Consider the following 8,864-nt stretch of genomic DNA (forward strand, 5'->3'; position numbering starts at 1 on the left):
CATCTGTAGACTTGCAGGCTCAGTATCATTTGAACACACTGAATCATTCATTGATTTTGCCTAGAATAGGAAGGTAACTAGGTGGTTCATCAGATTTATACATGCTCAAACAATCCATAATCCACACTTAATAGGAAATTCTGTGATTTATAAGTGAATTCTTCACTGAGACATTTTGTGTAGTGTAGTGGTTAAGAATGGTGGACACTAATCTGGAGAACCAGGTTTGATTCCCCACTCCTCCACATGAAGTACCTCACTTAATAGGAAATTCTGTGACTTATAAGTGAATTCTTCACTGAGACATTTTGTGTAGTGTAGTAGTTAAGAATGGTGGACACTTATCTGGAGAACCAGGTTTGATTCCCCACTCCTCCACATGAAGTCTGCTGGGTGACCTTGGGCCCGTCACAGTTCTTTCAGAACTCTCTCAGCTCCACCTACCTCACAAGGTGCCTGCTGTGGGAAGAGGAAGGGAAGGAGACTATAAGCTACTTTGAGACTCCTTAAGGTAGAGAAAAGTGGGGTATAAATATCAATTATTATTCTTCAGTTTCTTTTCATTTTATACTTTAATGGCAAACCACAGATTCTCTTTATGTGAAAAATCCTGTGGTATTGTTGGACTCAAACATACCTAGTCACCTTGCCCTTACCTCCTCTGTTTGCACATGTCCAGCTATTTATATATTTTTATTTTTGCCACAACCCCTTGTTTGCCATTTTGTCCATACCTGAAAAGTAGGACTGGACTTTCTCTACAAACTAGGATTCCAAACGAATATCCGAGCATTAGCAAAAACTTCTGATGAAGTGAGATTTTTTAAAAAACACCACCACCAACTTAGGTTATTTGTTGTAAAGGAGGAAAACAATCCTTTCTACTTTACTGTGAGTTCCCAGCTTCATTTCTAGCTAAGACAAAACAGGACACAGCCTGGCCACTGGCTATCCACTGCCAACTCTTAGCATATCAGCAGAGCCACAATGACTCCACCTGGGGACACTGGCGTCAGTTGTGGAAGCAAGCTATGCTTGGGGAAGGGGTGGCGGGGGGCCTGGGCTAGATGGAAGTTGTGGGGCCTTGGTAGGAGGTTGAGGGGCCAGGCCCCAAAATGCCCCACTGTAGCTACAGGCCTGGTCCTGAGTGTCTTGACAGTAGTCAGAGCAGGGAGCTTTCAAAAATGCTAGGACCAGACAGGCTTAGCAAGGAGAACTGGGATTTTGGTTCAGTGCTACTTCTATGTCAGAGGAGATGAGGAGGCATTCCCAAATTAATTATATTTTATTATTTTGGGGGGTTCCATCTTGATTAAAGGTGCAAATCAAATAAATAAGACAAGACCAAGTTTATTTTACTGACCTAAACTACCCTCTTCCAAATAATCCTAGACACGATTACTATATAGTTAATGTTACTGAAGTTCACCATCAGGGATAAAGTAATGTTAGTATTCCTGTACATGCCATTAGTTTTCTGAAGCCTTAAAATCCACTCCCTTGGGAATGCTTGCATCACCTTCTCTGAGCTGTGATCTGTGTACCTAACTTGGACCCTAAATGATGAAATTTTGAGGGAAACCTGAAACTGATAATTCAGTACCATGATGTACAGCCCACATTATGAGTCCCCCCCCCAATTTTCTAAATATCAGGGACACATGAATTTGTTTTTTAAAAAAAACCAACACATGTTGGGTATAAGACATATTTTTAATTCATCAAAATGCCTTCCTTTATGTTGTGTTCTTTAATCATTTTTCTTCTTCCAAGAGTTGTGAATGACTATAATTATGCTCTATTGTTTTAGTTTCTCACCCTCTGTCAAACTAAAAGGGAAATTATAATTTTGTCTTTGTAAATCATTGGAGCTTAAAATGATACTTGCTTTATTCTGCTCTGGCTTCCAGTTAATACAGTCATAAACTAAGCTCCTCTGCCCATCCAGAATGATTGTTTGCATGCCACTCTCCTTTTTTTCTAGATCAGTTATCAGCCCACCAAATGTTTTAAACTGATGAGCATGATTTGAGTCAATTGATGAGTGACTTGTTTTTAATCAGCACAACTTTGTTTTGCTTTTTCACTTCCCCTTCCCTTCCCATACTCAACAGAACCTTTAGGGGCTACTTGTAAAAAAAAACCACCCCAAAACCTGTCCCTTCAGCCAACACTTTCGATCCATTTACATAATAAAGACAGAAACACTATTACAAACCACAATGGGACATTAACAGTACAATCCTATGCACAGTTACTCCAGTCTAATTTAGCTATTTATTTAATTAATTCATTAATTTATACCCCACCCGGGCCAGCATCAGCATACCCTCAGGAGGGGCAGCAGCCAGGGCCCAAGTCTTCTAGAAGGGCCCATTGCAGCTGACCACCACTACATGCCATTTCCCTGCCTCACAAGTGAGCATTTCACCACCCATGAGTCGAATTGCATACACTGCCCAGTGCCATCAAGGAAAGAGCTGTGGGTAGTGCAGGTAGTTGTGAGCATTGGCAGGGAGAGGGCTTGAGAGCAGGGCAAGGAGGGATGCATCACAGGTAAATAGTGAGGCACATGGGTGAGTGGGTGCAAAGGGAGGCTCCTAGGAACTCTCTGCCCAGGGCCCCTAAAAACTGAAAGTGGCCCTGCACCCCACCTTTCTCACCAATGGAGACCCAAAGTGGCTTACTTCATTCTCTTCTTCTCAATTTTATCCTCACAACAACCCTGTGAGGTAGGTTAGCCTGAGAGTCTGTGACTGGTACAAGGACACCCAGTAAGCTTCATGGTGTGAGTAGGGATTTCAATCTGGGTCTCCCAGGTACTAGTCTGACACTCTTAACTACTACACCACACTGGCTGTTCTGTTTCAATTAGTATAGAATGGAGTAACTCAGCATAAGACTGCACTGTTGGTATGAATCCCTGACAGACATACCCAGCAAGGACCATATTTACATCACAAGTTGCAAAGGAAAAAAAAAAAAAAAGAAATGAAGAAAGAACAAACAAAAAGAGGAAAATATGATGTAAGTGTTCCAATGCAGTCTGGAATAGTTCTTCTGTCTTTGTTACATAAATGGATGAGAACCTAGGTATAACAGAATTACAATAGAATTATGCTGTCAGTCAAAAGAAAACATTTGAAACACCATGGTGCAAGTCAGATAGGGGGGGAAAAAATCTTTTGCAACACTAAGAGATACTGAATTGATTCCAAATCTAAACTTGGGCAACTTCACACATCACCAATAAGAACACTTATCCAGAATGTGCAAGATAGAAGTCTCTGCTGTATTTTGGGAGTTATGCCCTTAGAGAAGAGGATTTGAGGAATAAAAGACTGAGTAGCAGAGCTGCTGTTCTTTGCTTTTAGGCTTGAAGAGACAAATGTGCTTTTGCATTGGAAAAGTCAAGGCAAAGAAAACTTTACTGATGCGGGTTGTTGCTATTGACATGAGAGCTACCTGGTGGTACACCAGGAGGAAAAAATAAAGAATATAAAAAGCTAATAGCAATCAGGAATCGAGTATGTCTCCTGAAGACCGCATGTTGAGCTTTTATCTTTGCTATCTTCTCTTCCCTTAAGGAACCTGGGATATTTATACAATAGCTTGAAGAACGACTTTGAAGTGTCATTTGTTGAGCTGAGCATAAGTTATGATTTCGTTCAAGCCCAGCAGGGTATTCAGCTAAAAAAAAGAGAGAGAGAGTTTTGAAGTGATAGGCCTGGTTTTCTGAACCGTTTGTTTCCAGGATTCTTAAATACAAGCCGTGATCTCTTCCTTTGAAGGGGAGTCTGGATTCCAACTGAAGAACCCTAAATAAAGCTCACAATAGACAGCAATGGCACACCACTGTTTTTGAAAGGGTAGAAGCTGGTGGTTATAAAGTGTTATGGATTGGTTTTGTACAGATGCAGCGGTCAAAACTGAAATTAATCAACTGACTCATTGTACTTCATGTTTGAAGAATGAAATATTTAACACCCTCATTTTCTTTTAATTCACCATAAAAATAGGATGAAAGACTCTTAAGATTCTCTTTTTCTGAACAGTACCCCGTGCAGCAACTGAATCTACCTGCCTCACATTGGAGGACATGATTCTGTAACAGGTTTTGTTATTGTTGTTTAGCTCGTGCCCTACTGTTGAAATATTGGTACCACACACCAAGAATTACTTGGATTTGTGTTGATGAAAGTCATGAGGGTCAGAATACAGCAGTGGCACAACTCTAGAATGAATGATCTGAGAGTTTTAAAAGTAGTGCCTTTATAAGTAAGTTTACTAACAGGTTTTGTTATTGTTGTTTAGCTCATGCCCTACTGTTGAAATATTGGTACCACTGATACACCAAGAATTACTTGGATTTGTGTGGATGAAAGTCATGAGGTTCAGAATACAGCAGTGGCACAACTCTTGAATGAATTAACTGAGAGTTTTAAAAGTAGTGCCTTTATCAGTAAGTTCTCACAAATCTCACAATTAGTTTCAAGCATTCCTTCCACTTAATTCTGAGGAAGACAAAACTGGTACATCTCTGTACATATCCTCTAAGCAACTGGGAAATTTTAAAATCTTTCTTTTCTTGTCATATTTGTATAAAGGAGAAGATGTTGTTTCTCTTCTTAACTGCTTAAATATTATATGAAGGTGGTGAGATGACTGCGGTATAACATTTTATAGAGCTGTAACAGAATTAGGAGAAGATCCTTAAATAACTTCTCATTGCTTGAATTAGCTTGCAAAAATGTTACTCTAATTAATATTCAGCATTTCCAATTAGGGTTGAGATGTAAATTTTTCCATTTTTCTGTCAGGATATCTTGTAACTTTATTCATATTAGGTTTTTGTCTTACTTTGGCATTGTGAGCACCTGGCCAGAAGTTTGGGCACTTCTTTAAAAAAAAAACTTATTGAAAAAAAAAACTGGAATATTTTATTAGACCCGGAAAACATTTTATGGGTATAGGATGTTTATTCTTTTTGGGTTATAAACAACCAACTACAAGTAGAGCTGCACTCATGGAACTGAATTGTCATGCCCCCTGCTGCAGGCCAGCCTGAAACACTGGCCTTGGATTTCAGGTCATGCCTAGGAACAATATGTCAGCAAGCTGCCAATGTGTCTCTACTGTATGTATATGCTACCCCCCCCTCCTGTCATGTAACCTTATTGCCTTGGTAACGGTAGTCTGCTCTTGTGCTCGTCTCCTCCATCGCATTCCTTTCTGCATACGCTAGTTTTGCTTTGAGGCAACTTATCTACTGAAGGCCACAGGTGGTGTGCGGACGGAGGCTTTTGCTTAGTCTATAATGAACATGTAGTGTGGGAATAGTCTAATTGTTTAACTGACCAAAACCGTTGCTTCTCAGGGTTTGGGCGCGCTGGGCTCCTTCTAGGCAGGAGCAGGAACCATAGCTATTGGCTAGTGTTATTATGAACTTGCTTTAACCTATCTGTCAAATGCTCATCTGGTTATTCTGAACAGAGAATCTGTTCTAAGTACTTCATGGCTTCAATAAAGTAAAACCTTCCTGCAAGTGTGTACTTCATTGCCTGCTGTGGGGTCTGACACAATACTAGAAATGATGGGGGTATCTGTTTGGGTTACCTTTCTCCTCCAAAAGTGGTAATGCTCTTCACTGTTTTGATTGTGGAGGTATTAATGGTAATTTGTTTAGTATAGTAACCATGGTTGCATGAAGCAGTAGATGGACTGAGCATTTTAGATCAGGAGTCGATCCTTTCAAATAATTCCATGTATCTAAGTGTGCTTAAATCCATATCTCTTGAAAACAAGTTCCTTACACTGTCTAACAGAGAACTTCTGAAATTAAGGAGATTGAAGGGAGCAAATTGGAATCTATCATGGTAGGCTGATGTTCAAAAGGAGAAGGGGGGGAGAAACACCATTGGTAGATTGATCACGTACAAGGCAAGTGTGAATGAGAAAGTATTGTATGTAGGGATGTTGACCTGGGGGGGGAAATCTGGATGTTTTCATGTTCAGATTTTAGGGACAAAATCCATTGTGGTATTCCAGAATATTCAGACCCCCCCCCCATACCATTTCATCACACTGAGGGTTTTTTGTTATTTGTTTTAATTGGAATTCTGAAATTTGAATGTCAGTTATTCCCTATGGGGGGTGGTTGTTTTACAGCCAAATGACACCAAAATTTCAGGAATCCTAGTGCTGCCTGTCTACTAAAGATTCCCCAAGTTTCAAGTGAAGTGGGTCAAGGGGTCCAATTCTACAAGCCGCTGAACAAGGAGCTCCCAGCCACCCTACTTGTCCCCATTGTTACTCATGGCAGACAAACAAACAAATAAACTCTATGCTTTCTCCAGGGCAAAATAATCTATAGGCAAATGCACAAGAGCAACCACTGGCCAAATGCCTCCACATTCAAAGAGAACCAACAAACTCAAGAGAACCAATGCTGAACTAGAGAATCCCAGCAGAACCAGGGGCCAATATGGCAAGCCCAACACAACCAATGTCAAACCAGAGAAACCAACTAAGCAAGAGAAAATGTTGCAAGCTCAATTTAACAAATGTCAAAGCATAGAATCCAAGCAGAACCCAGGGCCAATGTGGCAAGCCCAACACAACCAATGTCAACCCAGAGAATCCAAGCCTACCCAACCTAACAAGCCACTACCATGGCAGCCTGCCAGATACGGCAAGATGCACACACACACACACTCACACTAATGTTACTTAGGCTTTCTGCATTCTCATTTTCTTCTGTAAGTTCCTGTTTCTTCAGAAGGGTTTTTTGTTTCACATGTGTTTTGCTCCCTCTAGTGGGTTATTTGATACTACACTAGTTTATATCTGGCATAAAAACCTGCAGTTTAGATCTTCAGGGAGATACTCTGGACATTAACTGGTGTAATATTGAATTGACCACTAGAAGGAGCAAAACACATGCAGAATGAACCCCCCCCCCCAAAGAAATAGGAATTTACAATGTGGAAAAGCCCTTCTTCAAGGAATGTCTCTGAAGGCAAGAGGGAGAGTTATTGGTCTCTTTCTGCAGTCTGCAATCTATACTATCACTGCTTCACAGGAGCAGTCTCAGAAGTTGCTTTTCATCACTGATGCTCCTGTTCCCTCCCACCCCTCTAAAGAAGAAGCACAACAGCAATGCAGCATGCAATAGCTTCATTTTAGATGCTTCTGTGGGTTCCACTATTTTTATTGAGATATTTGTATACTTTCCTCATATTTCTTTTTCCAGTGATATTGGTGGGGTATTTATGTCCTTATGAGAATAGCAACAGCAACATTTTTGGCACCATATTTATTTACTTTCTGCACAAAATTGTCCCAAGTGATGCTGAGCCCCATCAACATTACCCCATGCCTCAGAGCAACTCATGTTCAGTTGAGGGTTTTGTTTTCCTTTTAGTTTGGGAGATTGTTTTTGTTTTTCAAAAACACAATTTGGAATATGGGCATTATATAGTGCTACTCAAAATGGATAACTTCCCAGGTGTTCCTTTTTGCTTCTGAGTGTTAAGTTTTGGGAAGAGCTTTTCCCCCAGCTCCCCACACAGACTAAGAGGGTACAGGCACAGGCACCGGCTCATTTCACTTACTCTCAAAGTCCAGTGCTGTGTAGTAGAAAAGTGGTGAGCAGATGTGAGCAGTATGATCTGACAATGTCACCCACGTGGTGCGGGGGCATTCATTCTACATATTTGTAAAAAGGCCCTACAGGAGCCTCTGAGCCACAGGAGAGCAGTTGAGCCAGGATTATTGCCAGACCTTATATTAATGCAAGTAATCCAAGTCAAAGCATATACTACAACACGTTGCAGGATTATGATGTTAGCCGAATTGCTTTATCTACAGTGGCCCCTGCCACACGGCAGGGGAAAACTCGCTCAAAGCACAGCTTCTAAAAGCCGCACCAAAGTTGAGACACCGCGGCGGCATCCCACGGATCCCCTGAGCCGCGGCGCCTTTTCTCCCCGGAGGCTGGCGAACTGCGCATGCTCACACATGCGCAGTTTGGCCAGGGGCCGGGGATGCGCCGGTGCAAGGATGCACCAGCGATCTCACAGCCGGGCTTGGGGCGCACTTCTCGGATGAACCACCAAGATAGGTGGTTCTGTTTTGGTGCGGGGTTTTGGGTGGAAGGGGCGGATCGGGGACGCAAGCAGCACGATTCCCAGATGTTGCTGTGGGATCGTGCACATTTGCTACGCCCCCATTCCGTCCCTCTACCGGCCCAAAACCTCTCGTGTGACCGTAGCCAGCAATTGGCAATTTAGATGGGTTCTTGCTAGTGTCTACCAAGGTCCAGTTCCCACCAAGGGCTACCAGTGAAAGGAGTCGAGGCTGGTGTTGTTCAAAATAACTGACTTTTACTTAAGAAAATAAATCACATACAAACAATACTGATGCTCTCACACATTCAATCAAGTTCCTTAGAAATACAGTATTAAACTTAAGCACATTTGCATTAGCAGGTAGGGTGATGAGGGGTGATACTTGTCTGTCCTGAAGCTTTGTTTGTTCCAATGAAGAATGGATGGGAAGAAATTAGAACTCTAGGGAAATTTAACACGCAGCTAGAACCAGCCAGCACGTGTGGGTCTCTTGACTGCAGATCAAGAGATCAAGTAGAGGCAAGGTTTTGGGTATAGTAAGCTGGACAAAAGGGGAGTTAAAGCAGACAGGGGGTGTTGTGGGGATTGTGGCTAGCAAGGTCCAGATGACTGGTCCTTACCTTTTATAGGTGGACTTTTGGGTGGGTGGCAACTGTGCCAACCTCTTGACCCACCTAAATGTTAGTCCGTCCCAAGACTAATCCTACTGGTTGCGTGTAGTGAGGGGTGGCAACC

This window comes from Gekko japonicus, unplaced genomic scaffold (assembly GCF_001447785.1).
Source record: "Gekko japonicus isolate JY-2015 unplaced genomic scaffold, Gekko_japonicus_V1.1 scaffold437, whole genome shotgun sequence".
NCBI lineage: Eukaryota > Metazoa > Chordata > Lepidosauria > Squamata > Gekkonidae > Gekko > Gekko japonicus.